This window comes from Danio aesculapii, chromosome 9, assembly GCF_903798145.1.
Source record: "Danio aesculapii chromosome 9, fDanAes4.1, whole genome shotgun sequence".
NCBI classification, from domain to species: domain Eukaryota; kingdom Metazoa; phylum Chordata; class Actinopteri; order Cypriniformes; family Danionidae; genus Danio; species Danio aesculapii.
Window position 1 is genome coordinate 15,519,012 of NC_079443.1, and position 26,369 is coordinate 15,545,380.

Here is a 26,369-nt window from a genome sequence, read left to right on the forward strand (position 1 = left end):
TGTTCCCCCAGGAACGTGGTTAAGAAACACTGGTCTAAAGAATGAAACCTCTGACATCCATAGTAAGTACAAAAAGTAGTCAATGGCTGCTGATTTTCAACATGCTTCAAAATATCTCCTTTTGTTTTCAACTAAAGAAAAAAGCTCAAACAGGATGAATAAATGATGACAATAGTTTCATTTTTGCGTGAACTATACCTTTAAGTGGGTAAACAAAAAAACAAAATGTCTCTAAAAGGTCAGTCAACATGGCATAGAGAAAATAACATGTAAAAATAATAAATGATGTTAGTAAATGTAAAGGTTTCTGTGAAGGTTAGCATGAGGGGACAGTTTAAGTACTGTATAGTGGAAAGAAAACACTGTTAGGTCAGAATAAAAAAAACAGCAGACGTCTATAGCAGATCCTTACAAAAATGTGTGTGTGTGTGTGTGCGTGTGCGTGTGTGTGTGTGTGTGTGTGTGTGCGTGTGTGTGTGTGTGTGTGTGTGTGTGTGTGTTATGTAGCGGCTAGCAGCGTGTGTTGGGGTGATGGTTCTAAGTCACAGTGAAAGTGACCAGATGGCGAAAGCGAACTGAAGCATTCCTCTAGCCATGACTGTTCTGCATTTTAAACAGCCTGCCTCTCCACGATCCCACATTACACACACACACACACAAACATGCAGGCATGCAGGCAGAGCCAATTAGCATCGTGCAGCATTTCACACATTGCCTGTAAACCTGAGCCATGAATATTTAGAGACAGTGGTCCACAGAGACTGGGGGGATAGCACAGGATGTTATTACTGCCTGAAAAGAGCCTTCATGGCCATTGTGTTCATCTAACCACCTGCAACGCACAAGTGTGCATGTGTTCAGAAATAAAGCTTTATAAGGCTGAAGTATATCACTTTTTCCCTGATGGTTCAAATATGATGAAGGATTTGATCGATTGATTTTGTATGTTCTCCCCGTGTTCATGTTGCTTTCCTCTGGGTGCTCCTGTGTCCCACACAGTCCAAAGACATGCGCTATAGGGGAATTGGATGAGCTAAATTGTCCATAGTGTATGAGTGTAAGTGTGTATGTGAGAATGTATGGGTGTTTCCCAGTACTGGGTTGCTGCTGGAAGGGCATCCACTATGTAAAACATATGCTGCAATAGCAGCCAATGGGGTGAGCTTAGGGTGGGGCTCTGTGTTTCACTGAGCGATGACAGATAGGGGAGTGTTTAGGACACGTTTGACAACAGTTACTTTGTCAAAATTAACATATATTCTTAATGTTTATAAAAATCAACAGCAGGATGTCTAATTATTTAAATACACAATATGTAAAAGTTTTTTTATTGAAATATCCCACAACTATAACAGTGTTTTAAATTTTGCTGACTTCTGTACTTACATTATACCACATGATTCGAAGAATGTTCAAATTCAGAGAATTTTTTTTTTCTATTTAATAGAATGTAATCAGGGCTTGACATTAACTTTTCTGATCACCAGCCACTGTGGCTAGTAGTTTTCCAACATTACTAGCCACTTGCCATTTTCACTAGCCACAATTTTATTGTTGGGAAAATATATTTTATACACATAAATATGGCTTTGCATGCTAAAATACTTGATTTAGATTTTGCGTTATCTCCACATGCCTCCTTCATTCATTTAACTTTGTGTCGTGTATGAGCAAATGGGTCATGGTTATTTACAAAATTTATCTCTGACCACACCAAACATAAACAATTAATTATTTCTTAGCCACAAATTTTAAATGTGTCAAAACAAGCAAAATATAGCTGTATCTATACTTTTTTTTTTTAACAAAACATATGCACAGTAATCTGTCCTGGCTAAAGGTCCCAGATCACCAGTTAACTACACATAAATGGGGAGTTAATCTCCCATTAAAGCAATGTTATTGTAAAAAATGATAATTAAACCATATTAACAAAAGAAAGCAGGTTAAAAACATACTGTGTGATAATAAAAGGATGATCACACACACGGTTAATGTTAGACCTATAAATAATCTGTTCAAAGAATGGTTAAAGCGAAAGCAACTGGCACTGCTCACAATAAGTCAACTCTGGAAATCTTGAAAGCAGCAAAACTTTTTTTCTAGTCTATTTGAAAGCGAACCGATCGCATCAGTTGTGTTTCTAGACACTGTTGCTTCACGAAAGAAAATGGGAGGGCGCATCACCTCAGCTGTTTGCGCAAGTGATTATCCTCTCATTCAGTATTCACCTGCTTTGCTCGCGCGAAGTTGAGAACGCAATTATTTTTGTCAGTCGTGTTGCTTCTCAATTCTAAGATCGCCTTTGCATGCATATTGGACCATCCTTATTGTCAAACCCTGCTTTTAAGAATTATTATCTGGGAAAATAATTTTCAACCAGCCAAAGTGGCTAGTGGGGGTGTCTGTCTTACCCGCCACCGCCGACATATACCCGCATTTGGCGGGTTGGCGGATGTTAATGTAAAGCCCTGAATGTAATTAAGACCACAACTCCCATAATTCCACACTTGGTCACTGCATCACAATATGCTTTTGTTTGTTGTGAATACAGGCCCTCTAGTGGTGAAAATGGCATATTGTGCCTTTAACATTCATAAAGTTATATGAAAATAGTCTAGGAAGTAAAAAAAAGTGGTATAAAAGAAATTATGTATCCAGTGGACACGATTTCGATGAGAACAGTGGTCCAGATGACATAATAAAAAAGAAAGAACTTGTCAACATGGTAGATGTAGTAGGTGTGCATTGTGTTATGTTAACACACTTGCATAATTTTAGAATACTTTTTAATGGTTGTTATTTTTTTTACTTTTTTGTTTACTTTTTTGGGGGGCAGACCGAATTGTTAAATTGTAAATTTAATCACTGCTTGGTGATTATCAATATAATAATAATAATAATAATAATAATAATAATAATAATAATAATAATAATAATAATAATAATAATAATGGCAATGATGATAACACATTATGTGAACAAAGCAATTAAAACACAGCAATTGAACTGTTATGATCAGTTGCAGATCGCTTTGAGAACAACAATTCGGCCACTGATATGAGCTACAACTCCTGTCATGCACCTCACACACATCTGTTCCGGATCACAGATGATGACACACACAGACACACAGCTGAAGCTCATCATTGAATCATTAACTGGACTAAAAAAACACCTCTTTTTGCAACACACATTGCTGTGTGCGCTTGTTTACCCTGTGTAGCACAACAAAACGGTTTTCCTTGTTTGTCTAGCTGTGTTTTGACCCCTTTGCTTAGTTTATTGTTGTCATTGTCTCGCCTTGTGTCCTGACCATTCGCCTGTTTTGACTACACTTTGGATTACCTACATGTTTCTGTTTGTCCAGCCTGATCTCACGAGAAAAGTATTTTACAGTTTGCCGGTTTAGTGTCTAATTTGTACGAATTTATACAAGTTCATGCGTATGAAATTGTACAATTTTAAAAAGGAGGTGTGGGACCCAACCCAACCCCACCCCTAAACCCAACCATCATTGGGTGATGAACAAATCGTTCTAAATTGTACTAATTAGATTGTATGAATTCTTACGAATTAGCCACTAAATCCAAAAATTATGAATTGTCATGAGATTGCGTTGGTTTGTCCCTGTTTTTGACGAATGCCTTAAAGACTACTCTTTAATAAAACTCTTTAATAAAACACGTGGATCCCCAACTCCATTGCCAACATCCTTCCATGACATGAACACAGTGTCACGCTTTCAAGTGCATATATTTAACTAAACCAAACTTGCAATTCCATATCACAATTACGATTTCATTTTGATGTTATTTTGATTTGGATCTTTAATGCAGCCTGTTAAATTTCATTTATTGCCACTGGTAGTGCAGAAACAACATAGTTCACCTTTAAAAAGACAGTTCATCCAAAACTGAAAATCCTGTCACCATTTATTACATTTAGTTTTTTCTTCTTTTGAACATATTTTGTAGAGATCTGGTGTGTGGGGGGTTGTGTGAATCTGGTGTGTGAATTTATTTTTATTACTTTTGTGTCTTTATTTTTTTATTAGAAAAAAATGTTTAGACTAACAACAGATTAATCAGTATTTTTCTTTTTTATGATATCATATATTAACCAAACATATTTCTTCTCTCTTACTGTGTTGCCTACTTCTTTTAAGGAACTGCCGACAAGAGGGAAATAACAGAATAAGAATAAATATAGTGCGGGGGGCCTTGCTCCAGACTTCTTTCTAACAAGAAGTCTAGACATGTAACAAGGAGCTGGATGCATGTAGAAGTTGTGAAATATATTGAAGATGCACTTAACTGTTCAGTTCTGGTATGCAGAGAAGGGTTGTAGAAAGAGGAAGTATGTTTGGGTGCAACAGCCAAAGAACTGCAGAATGACCCATAAGTGACGTTCCACCAAAACTCCACCTGTTAATATCAGGTGTGTATATATGCTGGAGTCAGGGAAATGTAAGTTAGCTGCGAACCTCCTGAATGTAATTCTTGTATTGCATTGAGGTAATGTAACACAGAACTTTGTCCTCGATTTATTCATCTGTATCTAATAAATGACTATTATTTTTGACACTGAAGAAAACTCTCTCCTGACCTTTTTTATTGAACACGCATGGAAATGGCTAGATACACCAACACTGCCAACCGGTATCAATTGACTTCCATAGTATTTGTTTTTCTAGCATTTTTCAGCTTTCTTCTGTGTTCAACAGAATAAAAAAAACTACTTGAGGTTGAGTAAATAGTAAGTACATTTTCATTTTTGGGTTAAGTATCCCTTTAATGAATGCATAGTTATGATTTAAACCGTTAAGATTTTTTGTGTTATTATATATTAATGAGCCAAACCATGACAAAAGAAAAAATCCCAAGATTGAAATCCAATCCTGTAATATCCACAAGGGAGGTCAAATACTCGCAAATGTAATCCCTATAAAGAGGAGCACTGACGACTTGGATGTGTATCATATTTAAGTGGAATCTTCCCCAGACCTGCTAATGAATCTCACAGCTGTGCTGACTTAACACTCGCACAAGGCCAACGCGATGATAAAGAGTGTCTCTCCTCACGGTGGATATATGCACACGTCAGATGCAACACAAACCCCACATTGGCTTACATCCATATCGCCCAATGCCTGCCAGACGCTGTTTGTTAAAAAGAGCTGAACCCAGTTCCCGGAGGCTTTGGGTAACTGCGGTGTCCCACCGTCCCATGCACAGATGCTCCACAGTGGGACATTCCTTGGGGCCAGAAAAATAGTATACAAGCGCAGACACAAATGTTTTGTGGACATACTGAAATGTGTGTGGAGCAGTTGTATGTAGATATAAATATGATAAATATGGTGCATGCTGTGGTTGTAGAATGTAGACACTGAAGACAATAAAGAAAATGGAGAATTGAAAACATAAAACAAGCTAAAGAGCATAGCATATTTTAACACAATATTATAATAAAATATTATCAGACATACTGTGAAAATTTCCTTTCTCTGTTAAATATCATTTGGGAAATATTTAAAAATGGAAAAAAAAAAACAATTCAAATGGGGTTTAATAATTCTGACTTCAACTGTATACACTTGAAGTCAGAATTATTAGCCCACCTGATTTATTAGATCCCCTGTATATTTCAACATAGGCTCATTCTAAAAACATATCCCTATATCCATTTCTGGAGATCGTGAATTATGTAGCCAGAAGTACGTATGGCTGCATTTTTTCTTTAAAACGAACGCTACGAGGCGGTATGACGCCATTATTTTTCATGCTTACCAGCTGAGCACTAACCTCCGTATGGACAGATTTCCCGCTGTTACCAGTTTATCCAGTTAGCTTGCAAAGTACATCAAAAGCAGGTAAGACAGAAAGCAAAAGCCAAAAAAAAAATAAATAAACAAAGTGAATAACAGGGTGATAATGTGGTAAAATCTGAAAATGTGGTAAAAAAAAAATCAGGCGTAGGCTTTTCTTTTTCTGGATTGCTTTTTAAAACTGTCGGTTGGGTTTATGGAAGTGGGTGAGTGGGTCAATTGGTGCTTTCGATTGGTGGATTTACGTGAGAACAGCAAGCACAAATAGCACTCGCAAGAGGAATTTGAGATCTCAAAAAGCATACACAGTGGCCTCTGTTGGATACGCGACATAAAACTGCACAACAACGCAAACAAAAACTGCAAAAAAAAAAAAAAAACCCGGGGACGTATTTAGCGCTCTCCAGTAATGTTTATAGGGGTACGTATTCAGAATAGGTTGGTATATTTTTTTCCCCAATATCTGTTTAACATAATAGTTTTAAAAACTAATTTATAATAACTGATTCATTTTATCTTTGTCAAGTTGTCTTCAACTGTAAAACATGTACATCTAACATCTGCCTTGTTCAGCACAATCGTTCCCTTGCGCATTTGCATGGAGTATCCGGTCTAAGATTGCTCTTCATGCTCCGGTCTTTTCCACTGACACCCATCTTGTCTAAATCCACTCAGCCATCAGACTTTATTACAGGCCATTATGTTAGGATGTGAGGAAGGCCATGGCTGACTGAAATTGATTCCCGTTTCTGTCAGTCAGTCAGTCGGTCAGTCCATGCCTAAACATTACAAATGGACAATGAAGGCTTTTCGTTGGACAGCAAAATGCAGCGAGAACAAACATTTATCTCACTCTGGAGTTGCAGAAACCCCTCTGTATTGCTAGAACGGCTCTGTATCCTTGACCTTGAATCCATGCGGCTGTTTACTGTTGATGTAGTGTGAAGCTCTCAACCCTAAAGGAGCGCTGCTGTTCCTGGAACCATTCCAAAGGCCTTACACCCTGCGGAAAGATGCCACCGAAGCCCAGCCAAACAGAAGGAGGGGAGGAATCCAATAAGAGGAGGTGAGAAACACTGTCAAGTCCAAAAGTAAACATCTTCGAATAAATCGTCTCTATTATCTTAATGAACCAACGCAAGAGGCTACTATTAGCATTCCTATGGCATGGTACGGGATAAAGCTGCTTGGGACTCTTCTGTGATATTTGCATACAGCAATGCACAGAGGGGCAGCGCTCCTGAGATGGAAAATCTCCATGCCATGTGTCAGCAGGAGCAGTGAAATATTACTGAAGCATTTGTTGCTGTATATCTGGTCCTCTGCAAGGACGTTATGGCCAAGACCATGAGAGAGACAAATTAGCTGACAAACATGCTGCAGAAAGCATTGAAATCAACACAGAGGACAAATCCACTGCTGCATGATATTGGGGAGAAAAATGTGTGTTTTTTTTTTTTTTTTTAAATGACAGAAGCTTTCATCGAATTACTTTAATGTAATTTAATTTAAAGTACTCACAATTATTAGATCTCCTGTGATTTTTATTTGTTTATTATTCTTATTTATTTATTTATTTTATTTCTAAATACCACAGTATTTCCTAGAAGATTTTATTTTCTTCTGAGAAAAGTGTTGTTTTTTTTTTCTGCTAGAATGAAAGCAGTTTTAAATAATTAAAAAAAAAACATTTTAATTCAGTCAGTCAATATTATTATCCCCCTTGGGCAATATTTTCTACCAGGGGTGTGATGAGATCCCGTATGACGAGATCTCGCAAAATTAAAGCGCATTATTCAGTCGCATTATTGCTGTGCAGTACACACATGTAAATGCCGTAATCAGACTATTACCATCATGAAGGACTTTTAGTCGCATTTTGTGATAGGATATTCCATACAGACACGGCTGTTTGACACTATTCTCTACATCTACCGAGTTAGTAAAGGACCACAGACACACACTGAACATCTGGCGACTCGTCACGTCATCATAAACAAACACACGTTTATGCTGTCCAAGAAAAGAAGTTTTCTTTTCATTCGGTATCAAATTACATTAAAAGTACACTGAAAAAAATTATTCAAAGATGATTCCTTGGTTTTACTCAATTTTTTTAACGTTAAGTGGTTGTAAATAATTTATTTGGGCTGAATTTAAACAAACAAATTAAGTTGAAAATTATTAAATTTAATTTGTTTTTTATTTAAATTCAACACAAATAAATTGTTTGCAACAGTTTTGCATGCAACACTTTTTTCAGTGTACTCTCTCCTATCAGTCCTTATCTCATACTCGCATTCAGTAACTCTGAGTTTGTCCCGGGGCTTCAATAGCTATGTTTCCATCCAAAAATGCGAATTAGCTTTATGCGCAAAACTGGAACATTGCATAAAAGACGTGTGAATAAAGCAGCGTTTCCATCCAACGAGTCAACGCGAACAAAGTTGTCACTTCCTGATTAACTGGTGCCAAATATCAACAGTAAAAAAGGAATTTGCAGCGATAAGAGAAGCTGCGTGAATCTTTTCTTCATTTAATAAATGACTTGCACCTCAGAAGGCAATCCTGAAATGAAGTGAACGCACATTGGTGCTTGAAGGCGTGAGACACGGAGATGCGTGAGACAGATGCTCTTGATTCTGGAGGTAATTAATAATATAAAACCACTAATACTGACATGGTTAAGGTGTTTTAGAATGACCAAAACAACATTTCAGATGTTTTACAGTGGGCTCAGCCTGCTGGTTTATCCATTCACACACATTTTTATCATCATGTGATCTCTTCAAGATCATCTCTTCAACAAAATCACATGACCTTTTTAATTGCGCATACTGGAATTTGTTTGGTTAAAGTGTTTCCATCGTAGTTTATGCGCAGCTTATCAAATAAAAAGTTTATCCTACTCAGTTATGTGCATATATTTTTTATATGCATTTTCAAAATGTATGCACATCTTGGTGTTTCCATCAACTGTTTTTTTTATGCGCATCTCCAAAATGCACATAAAAATAGGTGGATGGAAACGTAGCTAATGATATCTTGCTGAATAAAAGTGAAACTCAATGAAATTAAAAAATGACATACACTGTAAAAAATAAATCTGTAAAATTTATGGTAAAAAACAGCAGCTGTGGTTGCCAGTATTTTACCGTTAAGAATACGGTACAAACCGTAAAAGTAATTTCTCATTTTTACTGTAAACTACCGTATTTCATTAATTTATAGATTTAATAAGTCTGTATTTTAAATGACCAACATCTACATATCTTTTGTTACACAGATAGACACTGTAACACAGCCATATGTAGGTGGTGATGAGAAAGTTACATAATAAACCAATGCTCATCACAAACAACTTTTCCCACAAGCAGAAAAGTGGATCAGTGTATAGAAGGTGCTCAGTGTCATTCACACAGCTACTAAACACCAGGTAACACGCATAAAATTAAAGTCAGAAATAAACACTGTTTATAAACATTAGATGTAGCATAAATCTCTAATGTACATAACTGATGGGGAAACAACTAAAAAGATCCATAGTAATGTCGACAAAAAGCATAAAAAGTGATTTGCCATGCAGGGAATTCTGGGAAAGTCAACTTACAGTTATTCACCGTATATATTAAGGAAACATACTGTTAACAGGTTACAGATTTTTACTAAAACATTTTTTGCAGTTTTTTACCGTTGAAATCCCAGCCATTTTTTATAGTGTACCAGAAATTTCATAAATTTTTTTAAATTTAATTTGTAAAAAGGAGTTTGATTTCTCATGTGAAAGTGTACGGGGGGGGGGGGGGGGGGGGGGGGGGGGGGGTGGGGGGGGGGGGGGGGGGGGGGGGGGGGGGGGGGGGGGGGGAATACCATTCATTACCATTTTTAAAAAAGCATCTAAATTGTTTTACATTTTGTGATGTTTTTTCAGTTGAGTCAAATTTTCCATTCATATTTTAGCAAATGTTTTGCTAATATTTCAAATTATATACAAAAAGACTATTTTCCATCAACATTAGCAAAATGTTTGCAGTGTTTGCATGCCTTTTACTGCAATCACTAAAAAAGTAGTAAAATAACATTTATTACAAGTTGATTAAAAAAAAAATCAATACTATTTTCAGTTGGAAAAAAAGAATATATATCATATATTTCATCATTGAAGATTTGTGTAAAACAAAAATAAAAATCTCATCTCGTCTCGTGAACCCAATCTCATGTCTCGTCTCATGCAGTAAGCATCTGATAACAACCCTATAGTCTACAGAACAAACCACTGTTATACAATAACTTGCCTAATTACACTAAATTACCTTCCTAACCTAATTAACCTAGTTAAGCCTTTAAATGTCTCTTTAAGCTGATTATCTTGAAAAATACCTAGTCAAATATTGTGTACCGTCAACATGCAAAGATAAAATAAATCAGTTATTAGAATTTAGTCATTAAAACTATTATGTTTAGAAATGTGTTGAAAAAATCTAGTCCCTGTTAAACAGAAATTGGGGGGGAAAAAACAGGAGGGCTAATAATTTTGACTTCAACTGTATATCATGCAGCTCTATTACACCATAATAGCACCACACCACTTCTGTGCTATAGTAAAAAATAGAGAAGAGCATCTGTAAGCAAAGGGTTTTTCAGGACGCCAACCTGTTCTACACATTCATGCCTGTTTGTCACAGGAATGCATATCTGCGCTAAACAGCATGATTGACAGAGTCACTGAGCTATAGCAACAGCGTATGCTCCCTTCCCTTTCAATTAATTTCAGACTTAAGCATTAATTGGAGAGCCTTAGAGGTGTGCGCACCCGAGTAAACAACACATGTTTACCATCAAATCTATGAATAATATCCCGATCCAGGCCCACCCTTGGCTAATGACAGGCGAGCTTGACTTGATTTAGAAGCAGTGCGCGATCCAGGCGTGTCTCAATGCAGTCTGCCAGGTTTCAGTTTCACCGGCTCATGATGAGAGACCCAGATGTTTTGGCTCTTACTTCAGGGCATCCCGGGCTGTGCTGCTTGCAGGTCCAGTTTCCTCAACGAGTGAGAAGAGAGTGAGAGCAGCAAATTAAACACAGGTTGCCTGTCATTACTCTCTGTGTAACTTAAGAGCACTTGGCGTTTGGTGTGAACAAAGGAGATCAACGTTTTCCAGTCTGGCTATCAACATAGTGTAGAGTAATTATTAGAAGTAGACGCATTCAAATGCTTTTTTCTTAAAGACACCACTTGACCTTAAAGTATTTCATCAAAATCACCAAGTTAAAATGAATACTGCTACTTTAATATGTTTTCCATTATTACCAGTAACTGCCTGCAGAATGTATTTCATTTTACCAAATCTTTCCACTGGACTGAATAATAGCAATTATTTAACCTCAAACCCCCATTATCTTTACCAAAAAGTCAACATGAAATCTATAGTTGTTACGAAGGATGGATGTGCAGACAGGGGTAGGGATGGCTGACATGAAACTGACGTTTCGAGATCCCGAAGTGCAAGTGTTTCAAAACACTGCAACGAAGCATGATCCGAAACATCCAGGTCATGTGACTAGGTGATTCCAAACACCCAGGTCACGTCACTAAAGTGATTAGAAACATCCAGGGGATGTGATTAAGGTGATTTGAAACAACCAGGTCACAAGACTAAGGTGATTTGAATTTTGAAACACCCAGGTCATGTGACTAAAGTGTTTCAAAACACCAAGGTTACATGACTAAGGTGATTCGAAACACCCAGGCCAAGTGACTAAGTGTTTCGAAACACCCAGGTCACGTGACTAAGTGTTTCGAAACACCCAGGTCACGTGACTAAGTGTTTCGAAACACCCAGGTCACGTGACTAAGGGGTTTTGAAACACCCAGGTCACATGACTAAGGTGGTTCGAAACACACAGGTTATGTGACTGTTTCGAAACACCAAGGTCACGTGACTAAGGGGTTTCGAAACACCCAGATCACGTGACTAAGGTGATTCGAAACACCCAGGTCACATGACTGTTTTGAAACACCCAGGTTACTTGACTAAGGTGATTCGAAACACACAGGTTACGTGACTGTTTCGAAACACCCAGGTCACGTGACTAAGGGGTTTCGAAACACCCAGATCATGTGACTAAGGTGATTCGAAACACACAGGTCACGGGATGCAACATCGCCTTTTCCCATTGAACGCTTTGAGGGCAAAACGCCTCGTGATGGGCACAAACTGTCACAAAAGATGCTGAAATTGGAGCCTGGGCATGCGCAGAAGGACTGCCTGATGGAGCCAGAGGCGGAGCCGTGGAATCAAGCTTCCAACCAAACACTTGTACATTAAATCAACCACGCCCTTCAAACTTCTCACTTGACTGCTGGTATCTGCACTATAACAAAGGCTGATAATATAAATATGAGCACTTACGTTGAAAACATGTAATAATACACGATTTAAAAACTGTGATGTAAGCTGTTATAATTTAATAAAAGCAATACATGTTGGACTGCAGAAATAAATGATCTTTCATACACTCTAGCCTGAGTTTTAGCCATGAGCACAAAAAAACATTTCTCTGTATTCCATTGCACACCCAAGGCTAACATATCTTTCTGTTAGTAGTTTCAGTTTGCAATAGTACTGTTAAGGTTTTTAAATCACAATGAAGTCTATTTCACATGATTTGCTCCATGCTTGCTGTTTCTTTCTGTGAAAACCAACTGTTACAACATTCCTGTTAAAAGCTATTCAAAGACATCAAAAAGTAGCATGCCAAAGAGGAAATTAATACTGCTTAATCTTAATCTACATTTTACAGTCCACGGGAGAGAATTTATTAAGTGATACAACAGTAACAACAATGCAGAATGTATTATGTATGTAATTCTGACACAAACACAAATTCATTTATTTTAATTAGGACTGTAACAAGCAATGCTTCCCAAAAAAGGGGGGCTGTGATTTGAATAAAAGCTATGCTTATGTTAGTCTGTCTGTCTCTTCTTATCCCGAGGTTCACATAATCTTGGACTCAGGCCATATCCTGATCAGATGGTTATCATGTACAAAGGACAGACTCAGCATACGGACACAGAGGACAACTATGAGTCAAGCCTAATTCCTAGCAAAGTCCACATTGACAGATGAGTTCCTACATAGATCTCTTTTGGCTTGTCTAAAGATCTGGCCAATGACTTACTTGAACCTTCTGCTTAACCACAATGAACCCTCATCATTCTCAAGGCCACCAATGACTTTCTAGACTGCAGCTCTGCTTCTAATCTGTTTGGCCAGATGAGAAATTCTGTCAATTGGTTAGCGTTTGGGTTCCTTGCTTGGTTGGAGTTGGTGGAACTGCACAGTGGATCGTCTTTAAACAAGGAAATTGAATTGGTCAGTTTTAATCAATCTAGAACCTCTTCCGCATTCTAACACTGCTCTGCTGTGATATGCTCAATTTCTTTACAGTCTGAAATGTCGTTATGGCTTTTTATCCTTTTTTCCTGTCCATCTACAGTAGAAAAGTAGCTTTGACAGTCTACACTTTAAAAAAAATTATTGTTAATAAACAGTTTCCATAATTTATTATGAATTTTCGTTTATTTATGGTTGTGAATTGCATTATGGAAGTTTGATCTCTACTTTGTCAACTTTTGGTGTTGAAAATTCACAGTTCAACAAAGTGACTTTTATTGACATTTTAGTAGTTTCAAATAATATCATGTATAAGAAATAAGTCTGTAAAATAACAGAAAACGTACTGGCAATTTAGTACAAGGTTTTTGTAGCGTAATATACAACACCAACCCAGGCAATATATTACTTTAAACTTTTAAAATGTTTATAAAAGTCACGTTTTTCAAACATTTCAAGATTTAAAGTTGTTGGAAGTAAGATCAGGGTCCCAATTCAAAAGCATAAATAAAAGAGAAAACTAAAAACATGAAACACAAAATACGCAAAACTGATCATTTACGGATATTTTTACAGTGTACATTATATAAAGTGTCATAGAAATAAAAATGACTTGATTTCCACTACTCATATACAGTATCATCCTAGAACTTATATTTTTAGGATTACATGGAACAAAATGGACTCTTAATAGTGTTTTAATAGTGAACCACTAGTTAGATGCAAAAAAACTTTATTATCTGTTTATTACTTAAAATCATTACTATTTACTATCATTGATGTTTCCCCACAGAATGTACTTTAATAGCGTAAAAAGGTTTTTTTTAAATATTAAAATTTATTTTTAAACAAAGATAAATTGGGAAACAAAAATTACTCTTATAAAACTCTTTTGTAAGCTTATTTTTAAGAATGCACTATATTTAGAGGCAAAGTTCACCCAAAAAGGATCACAGAATGATTAGTTGATCACAGAGAAGATATTTTTTTAAGAATGTTGTAAACCTGCTGCCTGATCCACTACATTTCAAACAGTAGATTCCAATTGCAGCCAGTTTTCAATAATCTGTGTTTCACAGAAGTAATAAAAAAACTCAATTAGGCCTGGAACCATTTAATGATGTGTAAATGGTGACTAAATTTAGATTTTTGGGTGAGCTATCCCTTTAATTACATAGTAGAAATCACCTCAAGTATGCACACTTAAAAATATATATTCATACTACTACTAACAGTACTAACTTGTTAAAGCCCAAATCATGGGCTTTTGAAAATCTCTCTAGTTAACTCTTTAAGGGGTTATTCACATATCGCCTCTAAATTCAAGTTGAAAATGCAACACGGGCTGCGATTCTGAGCTTGCGATCCCCTGGCATTTGTCATTGCTATGGCCACAATCAGCTGTTCTTAGACAGACGTGGAAAACACTGCTTACCATTTATGTCAATGGTTCAAGCTGTGTTGACTGGAACACACCTTCAACTTTTGCCGCTGTGTCAATTAATACTGAATGTATGTCATTATTACTTGGGGTTATCATTAGGATTACGCCATACCCATATAGTTAGGATAAGCCAAGGTGGTCATTTTGCTTCCGGGCTGCACACACTCGACCAATCACAACAGACTAGATTATTGGACCAATCAACGCAGATTAGTTTCACACAAGGGAGGGGTTTGGAAATAAAGTGTTATACTGGTGTTTAATTGCATTCCTTTAATGCAATCCTGCATTGGGCTCACACAAATACTCTGTACTCTAGCTGCTTGTTGCTTCAAAGCTGTCTTGATAAACCATGGTGGGCATTTTGCTTCCTACACAAGATAAACAGTGTCGATCAATCACAACAGACTAGATCATCGGACCAATCATCGCAGATTAGCATCACATAAAGTAGGGGTTTGGAAGAAAACAAATCATCTAGGAGTCAATGGGATAATTAAGTAAAAATAAATGCATATTATAAGACAATGAAAGTGTTTTTTTGACCTTGCATGCATATCAGTCTGTTGGGTAAGACCCCAAAAACCAAAATAAGATCTTTTATAGAGCATAATAGGGGCTCTTTAAGATATTTAAACAAGATCACATTGATGATTTGAACCGAAGGCCTTCAGTGACTCCTGTATTCTTCACGTATGCTTCTGCATCTAATGAACATGATACAATAAATCAGCTCACGGATAAATTCCTTTCTGAATGGCTGTGCTTCTTTTCATAAAAGCAGAGCGCATTCAATAAACAGAAATATTACGTGGCAACTCGCAAGACGTTTACTCAGATCCTGTGAATAAATGCTCGATAGACCAGCAAGAAAACATACTTCTCAACAGCTGAAATACAGTGGCACTTATCTCCCTGTAGAGAAACTCACTCTGCAGTAGGCTTTAATAGAACTGCTGTTGCATGGAGATTATGCATAGAATCAGGTGAAGGAAAGAAAAAAAAACATCTGATATGCAGCCAATTAAAAATAGAGAAAACCAGCAAAGGAAAGCAGACTTTTTTCTCTCCTCCACATAGATTTCAGACACTGGCATATGCAAGCTGAATCACAGCAGTCTCGATGCCATCAGGTGCTTTTTTCTGCTTGATGTTATTCATCAGTAATCCACTATAAAAACTTGAACAACATGTTCTGTTACGTAAGCGATAATTGGTTCAATGCATGCGACGAACATTGATTTCACAACATAATCACTTACATGTTTCAAATCTGATGATGCATCCTTGTTTGGATTTTTCTGTTTAACTTTATTTGACCCAGTATTGGGTAAAGTAAGATACAAAATTAATAACAAATTACATAATTAAAAATGTATTTTTATTACATTTCTAATTAGCTTATCTTGAAATTCATTTAATTACTCATTAATTAATTTAATTATTTGACTTAGTATGACTTAAAATCCCTATACACTCACCGGCCACTTTAGTAGGTACATCTTACTAGTACTGGGTTGGATCCCCTTTTTCCTTCAGACCTGCCTTAATCCTTCATGGCACAGATTCAACATGATTGCTCCATATTGACATGACAGCATCACACAGTTGCTGCAGATTTGTCGGCTCCACATCCAGGATGCGAATCTCCCATTCCACCATATCCCAAAGGTGCTCTATTGGATTGAGCTCTGGTGACTGTGAAGGCCATTTGAGTACAGTGAACTCACTGTCATGTTCAAGAATGCAGTCTGAGATGATTCACGCTTTATGACATGGCGCATTATCCTGCTCGAAGTAACCATCAGAAGATGGGTACACTGTGGTCATAAATGGATGGGCATGGTCAGCAACAATACTCACGTAAACTGTGTCGTTGACACGATGCTCAATTGGTACTAATGGGCCAACACCATTACACCACAACCAGCAGCCTGAACCGTTGATACAAGGCAGGATGGATCCATGCTTTCATGTTGTTGACGCCAAATTCAGACCCTACCATACGAATGTTGCAGCAGAAATCGAGACTCTTCAGACCAGGCAATGATTTTTTAATCTTCTATTGTCCAGTTTTGGTGAACCTGTGCGAATTGTAGATGCTCTTCTGCATACCTCGGTTGTATCGAGTGGTTATTTGAGCTACTGTTGCCTTTCAGCTGGAACCAGTCTGGCCATTCTCCTTCTTGTTCTTGAATGGCCCAGCCAGAGCCCTGACTTAAACCCAATCGAGAATCTCTGAAAATGCCTAAAAATAGCTATCTACCTATGTTTACCATTCAACCTGACAGAACTGGAGAGGATCTGCAAGGAGGTATGGCACATACTGTAAAATAAAGGAGTTACATTGTGTTGTTTAAGTGTTCCCTTTGTTTTTTGAGCAGTACATGTATATATATTAAATTGTAACTAATTACACCCAACACTGATTTGACCACATCTGAGACATGTTTTCATTTTCAGGATAAAAATCATTCTGCTATTGTGCTTTTTTGCAAGAAGTCCACTGGATCCTAACAAACAGGATCAAAATAGCAACATAAGCTCTGAGCCTTAGATAGTTGAGCCTATAATGTGATTTTTTTTGAGCCTGGAGTTATGCTCCCCGGCTGCAGTGGAGAAGATAACAACATGCAAGTGAAATTCTCAAATTCCAAAATTTTCAATATGGAAATCTTTGACTTTTAAAGCCGCAAAGATGGCTGATGAGAGAGACAAAGAGAACAAAGTAATAAAAGGAACAAATGCATAGCTGTAGGCTAGGGGGTGACGAGTTGAATTTTAAAAAGCCTGATTTCCGAAGAGAGAAAATAGGCCTTAAACGTAGCACATTTAACTGGATGGTGAAAAAGCAACACTTAAATATGACATGCCCTTCTCTTCTTTTGCTGCTCTTATGAGGTATTAGCGTTGGCCTGGCCACAGGATCTGACAGTGGTTCAAAATGTATAGTGCAAAAACTGTGCTTCGGAATAAATCTCATTCGATTAAGCATGTAATACCACCAGCAGGAGGTCACAGGAGAGCTTTTGAGTATCTCCATAATCCACCTGCGCTAAACAACCTGTGATGAACGTGGCAGCGTTTCTCTCCGGGTTTGTCTTGTGCTTCTGTCAGGCGACCTCGGGTTTACCCATCAAACCTGCTAAAGTCTAAAGTGCATGAGATTATCCTGCCATGAACTGAATCTTCTTTCTGCATGACCTTTCTGACATGGTTATTTTAATGTGTAGGCGAAAAGTGTTTAACTCAAGCTCTGCTCTAAATTATTCAACCCACATTGTTCCATCTGAACTAAAAACTTTTTCAAAGAAAATTGGAAAGTAGATGGTAAGACATAATGAACAGATTTTTTTTTTCTTTTTTTACATATACCATATATAAATACTGCAAATAAAACCTCAATACATAATACTTAGTATTAGATTAGCTCAGTCTGGCCATTCTCCTCTGACCTCTGGCATCAATAAGGCAATTGCATCCACAGAACTGCCGCTCCCTGGATATTTTCTCTTTTTCAGATCATTCTCTGTAAACCCTAGAGATGGTTCTGCGTGAAAATCCCAGTAGATCAACAGTTTCTGAAATACTTAGACCAGCCCATCTGGCACCAACAACCATGCCACGTTCAAAGTCACTTAAATCACCTTTCTTCCCCATTCTAATGCTCGGTTTGAACTGCAACAGATTCTCTTGACCATGTCTACATGCCTAAATGCATTGAGCTGCTGCCATGTATAGAAATTTGCTTTAATGAGCAGTTGGACAGGTGTACCTAATAAAGTGGCCAGTGGGTGTATATAGTCTACTTAATATAATAATATAATCGTCTTATAGTAGATGATTCATTGCCATTCATTTACACTTAATTTTAATTTACACATTATTTTTACAGGTGTTCTTTACTTTCTACTGTTATACTACTCTAAAAATACATGAATTACAGTACATTGTTGGATACAGTGCCACGGTGCTGCATCTTACTTAATCTCAATTATTGCTTACAAATAAATAAATAAATAAATTAGAAGTTCTATCTGTTGGCATGAGCTAACAAAATGGCTATATTTTTTTTTTATTAATGTTAAGAGAGTCTAATATGATGTAAAATGCATTGCTCATGGTTAGTTATTGCAACTAATTGGACTACTCAAGATTTGACAATTAACCTTTTTCCAAGTGCATAAACCAGCTTGATTACATTTCTGTAAACATGCTACATTGTTCAGCAATATCTTTACTTTACTTTGCTCTTAGCTGTAGGGCCATTAGAATTAGGGCCATTATTTTAGAAAAGACAAATGTTCATCAAAGGCTAATTGGATATACATGCCAAAACCGACATTATTGCAAAGTGTATAATGAGTATCTCTGGATACATTTCATTGCACGTTTCAGATGACAAATCCACTAGAGGGCGATGTCTATGTTTTTGCAAATATTAAATACATTATGTAGGGCAGTGGTCCCCAACTCCCCGGCTGCAGACTGGTACCGAGCCGTGGATCAAGTGGTACCGGGCCACACAAGAAATCATTAATTATTTTCGTTTTATTTATTTGTCTGAATGATCTTTTATTTTGAAAAGTCTTTTATTTTGTGATGACCGCATTCTCTCGGTTACATCTCAGTCATTTGAGTGCCAAAATTCATCCCACAAGCTAGCAAAATGAGTAAGAAACAGATGTCTTTGGAAAGTTTCTAAGAGAAGGGAAAAAGGCGCAGTGAAGGACCCTCGAACTGCCAAGAAATGGATTCACAATCCATTTGTCAACAAATCAGGTGAATCCAACATGTCCGTGCAAGAAGAAGATCAACTACTGGAGATTGCAAATAACACCGGCCTTAGAGGCTGTTCACATACTGCGTCTTTTCCACAAACAAGTTCGTTATTTCCAATGGAGGCTCACATATTGGCAGCGACGTACACATGGCACCCAGTTAAAACATCTCAAGTTTTCAGAATGCCATGAGTGTACCGCAAGTCACGTGACAAGAAACGACCAATCAGCTGTATCGGTCAAGAACTGTCAGTGCACATTCTTCTTGTAAGGCAAGGTTTGTTGCACAGATCACCTAGCGAACAACTGATCTAAACACTTCTCTAGACCCACACAATAATGTTGTCAAAAGCAATAATAAGAAAAAAGGTGCATCGCTGTGCACTTTTTTCTTATTAATGCTTTTGACAAAAATATTGTGTGGGTCTAGAGAAGTGTTTAAATCAGTTGTTCGCTAGGTGACATAGTTTTCCCACATAGTTTTGCCAAAATGTAACATTTGTTTCATGTTTTCTGGAATCGTGCGTCAAAGAACTCGAACCTATCACGAGTACAACACTGTACAAGGTGAGCTACTGAGTAAGATAATCACACCAGAAAAGTTGTCCATTTGGAGAGTTAAACATATTCGATTACAAATCATAGACACTGTTAAGTTGTTTTGTGGTATTTATTTGGAACTGCACAAAGTAAATTTTTTTTGTGAAGATTATTCGGTTGGACAAAACATGTAAGTGTAATGAACTGTGTTTGAACAGAGAACTTATTATTTGCAATCTTCGAAAAGCCTATGGGAAAATCCTATAGGGATTTTATCGAGAGAACCAGTTTTATGCTAGCAGCCGATCATAGTTCCTTGACTCTATATGGAGTTCAGCCTTTCTTGTCTCGGGGCCCAGAACAACTAACCATCACTTTGCGAAGACCCTGATGACATAAATAAACAACATTTCGTTCTGATGAATAATTTTGGTTTTGGAACACAGAAAATAATAGATTGTTTTCAACAAAGAGAACAGCAGTTACAGAACATCTAGGACAAAACGCATATTTTTCACCAGCCTTTGTGTAAAGTCTGAGGTTTTTCTCCACAAAACAAAGCCAAACCAAAATGATCTATATATCCACATCAGCAGAAGGTCATATGAGGCCCCAAAGGAGCCTTTACGTTCCCGGTTTTCCATTAGTTCTTTATCATTTGTCACATATGTTTTCTTCTGTCGAGCAAGGAAAGAAGAAGAGCGAAGATGATGCTGCTATTTTGTCTATTGAAGGGATTTATATTGCTTTGTCTCATAAAGAGCGAAGGAAAACTGCATGCTGCACTCCAGTGGAGTCTGTCATAATCATATATGTGACAATGTTCGTGAGATGGATGCTGTGTCATTTGAGCGCAGAGAGTTTTAATTAAAATGAAAAGATGATTCATTGCCATCACGAATCTTGTCTTGTCTCATAGCTGGAGTTCAGCTCAGGCATGCGCTTCCATTTGAAAGCCAAATAAAAAAAAGGTGAGGTGTGTAATTTCCATGCCCACATACAGAATTGTTTTTCTTTTCTTTTTAAAAATGGCCTGGACATTGGCTTAACCTGTAGCATGAGCTCAACTAATCTGATTCTGCTGCTACTGGTGCAGAATTTGGTAATACTATACTTGAAGGGGGTATTTTTTTGACATAGACATGTTATGAATATGAATAGGAGTTTGACAACTGTCATTAAGTGTCATTAGCATCAATTTAAATGAAAAGGGGACATTGTTTGAGATATCTTAGTCATCATACTGTACATGACAACATCCTGTAACTTGTATTAAAATTTTCTGTGTTTTAAGAGATGTTTTCTTTATTATGACCTACAATAATCTCTGACTAGCTAGTAGTTTTACTTTACTTATAGGCTAAATGTAGACACAAACAGCTATTTTACAAGAAAAGTGTCAGTAACACTTTAGTTTAGTTCATAATTCATGGTATTAACAAGTCATTAACTAGCACTACTAGATTAATAAACTACTAATTATCTGTTTGTTCATTGATAGTTAATAAGGTAGAAGTTGGGTTCAGGTTTTGAGTAGAATTAGGATTTTGGGATCTACAGAAAAATATCATACTTTTATCATACTTTACATACAACTATTAATGATTAATGATTAGTTAATATCTTGTTAATAGTTAATGTAATAAGCCAGTAGTTTATAGCATGAATTACTTTGAATACCTAAACCAAAGTGTAACTAAAATTTGTTCTGCACACAGAGTTTACCAGTCTCTAGATCTGCCAGTTTAAGACTGCTGAATGATTGTTTTCTTGCATAGACTGATTGGCACAATTATGCATTCAGAATGGTATGAACTGTTACAGGGGTGATCAAATGTATATTTCTGTATATTCAAATGTATACTAAGTCCTTCAGAGGGAAACAATTATTACATAGGGGGGTCAATAACCACCAAAAACCCCCTGTAATTCACATCCGGTCATAAAGCAATTATAATTGTGTCATGAGTTTTATAACAGCATTTACTAATATTCTTGACTTCACCTACAGTCGTACAAACCAAATTTGTAATTAAAATGTCATTAAATATCCAACATGGACTCACTCTGAAAACATAGCCCTTTATATGTTTCAGGAAATTGTGAATTATTTAGCCAGAAATACGTATGGCTGCATTTCATTTTCAAAACTAACACTATGGGGTGATATGATGCCATTCCTTTTCATGCTTAGCCTACAGCTGACCGCTAACCTCTGTATGGACAGCGTTCCTGCTGTTTTTCCAGTTAGCTCGTCATGTACGTCGGTGGACTTGAGACGCAGAGAGGAATTGACCACGATGACGGGGTTTGAGTCCAGTAAAGAATGCTTCCAGAAAGTGGGTAAGACAAAAACAGAAGCCAAAAAATACAATAAACAAGTGAATAACAGGGTGAAAATGTGGTAAAATATGAAAACGTGGTAAAAATCAGGCGAGGGCTTTTCTTTTTCTGGAATGCTTTTGAAAACTGTCGGTTGGGTTTAGAAAAGTGGGTGGATGGGTCAATCGGTGCTTTTGAAAACACTATTGGTTGGGATCGGTCAGTCAGTCAGTCATTTAGTCAGTCAAAGTGACAGCGGCCTCTGGTGGATTTACGTGAGAACAACACGTGCGAATGGCACTCAGCAAGAGAAATTTGAGATCATAAAAAAGCGTACACATCGGTCTCTGGTGCATTTGCGAAAACAAAAACTGCAAAACACGTAGCTCCAGGTACGTATTTGGCGCTCTCCAGAAATGTATATAGAGGTACATTTTCAGACTGAGCCTAGGTTGTAAATATCAATGATGCTGTTATAAAATGATTTGTCACATATAGTATTGACACATTTACTGAGAAATTTGAAGGAATATACATTTTTGTTCTACTAAAAAAAAAATTATCAGAAAAACATTCATAACACATTTATAATGGCCTCAGGACAATCATGTTTATGACAGATTTATGACAAGTTTTGTTGTCTCAGTAATTCCAAGTTGTCATAACAAAAACATCTCAAACAATGTAACCTTTGCATTTAAATTGACATAACTGAGATAATAACATTGTTGTCATAAGCATGACTATAAAGGTGCCATGACAGTCTCATGAACACCCTCTTTAACTAAAGATTTACCCAGAATTTATTCACTTCAGAGTGACATTTCAGCTCACAGGATGCTGGGAAATATGCAAGCGATTAAGTGTGCAGAGTAAATGGTTCTTGTCATTGGTAATAAACTGTCAACATCACCAAAAAAGCGAAGAAGACTTTGATATTCAGTGTTCTCACAGTCTGATGACATCATGCGGGTTGCTAGAGTTTAGATATACACAGATTTTGCTGAAGTCAGGGTTTTTTTTCTCACTGAAGGCTCATATGCGAAACTAATCAGAAAGCGACTTGTAAGCGACCTCTGAGTTCACCCATTATGCGGCTCATAGTTCATCGGTTTTGACAGGGAAAATGCGAGCCTGTCTGCCTTTAGATCGGAATCAGATTGTGGATGAGAAAGAAGAAATTGCGGGGTAAACATGCAATGTAGCACACATTTCCATTATTTCTTCATCTAAATTACAGAAAATAAATCTGTTGACTATGAGCCTTTTGTTTTGGATAGGATAAAGACAACAAAATGAAAACATTGTATCAAATCATTAGTATACTGTAAGATGTAAACAATGCAGTAAGATTGATAAAATATTGAAAATTCTCTATGTTCACCAGTTTATTGTATCACAATTTGAGTAAAATATCAATATTGCGAAATATTAGGATAAAACAAGAAATTCATTTGACTCTTCAGTGTCATATGATCCTTCTAAAATCCTAAATGTTCAAAAAATCAATTATTTAAGTTGAACGATACAGGGTGGTATGAGGTCCCTTTTCACGCTTAACAGCTGACCGCTTACCTTTGTATGGGCGGCTTTCCCACTGTTACCAGTTTGTCCAGTAGCTCGCCGCAGATGTCAGCTGACTTGTGACGTGCAACGGAGTTAACTGCAAACAACAGTTCCAAAAAGCCTGTAAGACAAAAACAAATACCAAAAAATTAAATAAACAAGTGAATAATAGGGTGAGAATGTGGTAAAATCTAAAAAACATGGTAAAAATCAGGCGGCCACGAGGGCTTTTCTTTTTTTATTGCTTTTGAAACCGAGGTTAGGTTTAGGGAAGTGGGTGGACGCTGGTCAGTCGGTGCTTTTATAATCACTAACGTTTGGGTTTAGGGAAGGAGGAGGGTGGGTCAGTCGATCAGTCAGTCAGTCATTCAGTCCACAACGGCCTCTGGTGAGTTTACATGAGAACAGCAGGCGCAAATGGCACTTGCAAGAGAAATTTAAGATCTGAAAGACGTACGCAGCGGCCTCTTGTGGATTTGCGAAAACAAAAACTACAAAAAAAACATAGCTCCTGGGACGTATTTGGTGCTGTCCAGAAATGTATATTGGGGTACGTATTCAGAATGAGCCTGGTTTGAACAAATTTCTTAAGACTGCTATCACTTTTGCTAGTTAAAATGAGAAATGGATATTTTAAATATGTTGTTGCCATAGCAACAAAACAGTTGTAAAGCAATGAAAATGAGTATTAAACCACAAAGAACTAATTAAATAAAACTAAACTCAACTACAGTTTACATTGTTGCCATACGAACACTCGACAAGGACAAAGGTAATATAAGGTCTATAAATATCAACCAATACAGGTCACATGGCACAAACTAACCAATGGGAAACAAGACAGATGACAAAAACCAATCCAAATATAGCACATATGCTGTGTTCAAGTCTTTCTGTAACAGTCCTACTTATAAGTTAAAATGATGTCGTAATAACAATGTCACTTTGGTGACCACAAAAAAAATTGTATCTACAAATTACAAGAAAATAAAGCAGGATTTGTTAACTATGCTTACAGAAAACAAATTGTCAATTGTATTTTGTCACTGACACACCCGTTTAGAATGTTATCACTCGATTGAATGAGATTTATCAGTGGTTATCAGCTGATTTTATTAAGTTATCAGCTTAATAAAATACAATTAATGGGAAGGCGACGCAGTGGCGCAGTAGGTAGTGCTGTCGCCTCACAGCAAGAAGGTCGCTGGTTCGAGCCTCGGCTGGGTCAGTTGGTGTTTCTTTGTGGAGTTTGCATGTTCTCCCTGCGTGCTCCGGTATCCCCCACAGTCCAAACAGTCCATGTGGTACAGGTGAATTGGGTAGGCTAAATTGTCCGTAGTGTATGAGTGTGAATGAGTGTGTGTGGATGTTTCCCAGAGACGGGTTGCGGGTGGAAGGGCATCCGCTGCGTACAAAATGTGCTGGATAAGTTGGCGGTTCTTTCCGCTGTGGCGACCCTGCATTAATAAAGGGACTAAGCCGTAAAGAAAATGAATGAATGAGTATATATGCTATATACTATACCGTTCTGGACATATGGCTTACTGATAATCGTTTTAATAATCGTGATTACAATTATAACCACAATTATTGTGATTATGATTTTTTCCCCATAATTGAGCAGCTCTAGTGGCAAGCCAAGGAAATGACACACTGCCGCTTTAAGAAAAAAAAAAACTTTCTGGTAACTGTCTGAAGGAGAATGCAACTTCTTGAGAGTATGTGACAAACTGCAACCCACAACAAAAACTCTCTCTCTTTGTGTCACACACACACACACACACTTACCCAAACACAGTGAGACAGGGAACAGAGCGAGCATCCAAACATCCTATCTCACTTACACAGACACACAGAACAGCCTTGGGCTTTTGTGTTGCTATGTGAAATCCTCTCAAAACATCTCTCTCTCTCTCTCTCTCTCTCTCTCTCTCTCTCTCTCTCTCTCTCTCTCTCTCTCTCTCTCTCTCTCTCTCTCTCTCTCTCCTCTCTCTCTCTCTCTCTCTCTCTCTCTCTCTCTCTCTCTCTCTCTCTCTCTCTCTCTGTCTCTCTCTCTCTCTTCTCTCTGTCCTGTTCTCTTCTCTCTGCCCTGTTCTCTTATCCTGGTTTGGATGTGGTCACTGTTCTGGGATGTCTTATAGGGCTTTATAGCACTCCTAGATCCTGCCAAGACAGTTGAATCATGGAAATCATATTCATGCCCATACAAGCCTTTATGCCAACTGAATGAGCTGCATTGCCATGGCATGAATCAAATGATTATAAACTATTTTAAAAATCCTTTGAATGTAAGAGTATGAATTTGTACAAATAAGGCACTTTTCTGACAATATGTATATATGTATAATATGTACTGACAAGTATATATTGATAATGATATTGAGCTGTGAGGTTAATCTAGCCCTTCGAACCCTGTGCCCATTACAATGGAGATCACATGTCAACATCACATGATTTTGTGGTTCCTGAGCATTTCATCTAATTT

General features: G+C 37.3%; 1 protein-coding gene across 2 annotated transcripts in view; it reads right to left on the reverse strand.

The window, feature by feature from the left end:
• The window catches only part of enox1 (ecto-NOX disulfide-thiol exchanger 1), a 260,625-nt gene that overhangs the window by 160,684 nt on the left and 73,572 nt on the right, over positions 1-26,369 (reverse strand). For both annotated transcript variants that reach the window (XM_056465012.1, XM_056465013.1), the window contains exon 2: positions 23,894-24,005. The gene's annotated coding sequence lies outside the window, so the exon portion shown is untranslated. The remainder of the gene's footprint in view (positions 1-23,893; positions 24,006-26,369) is intronic.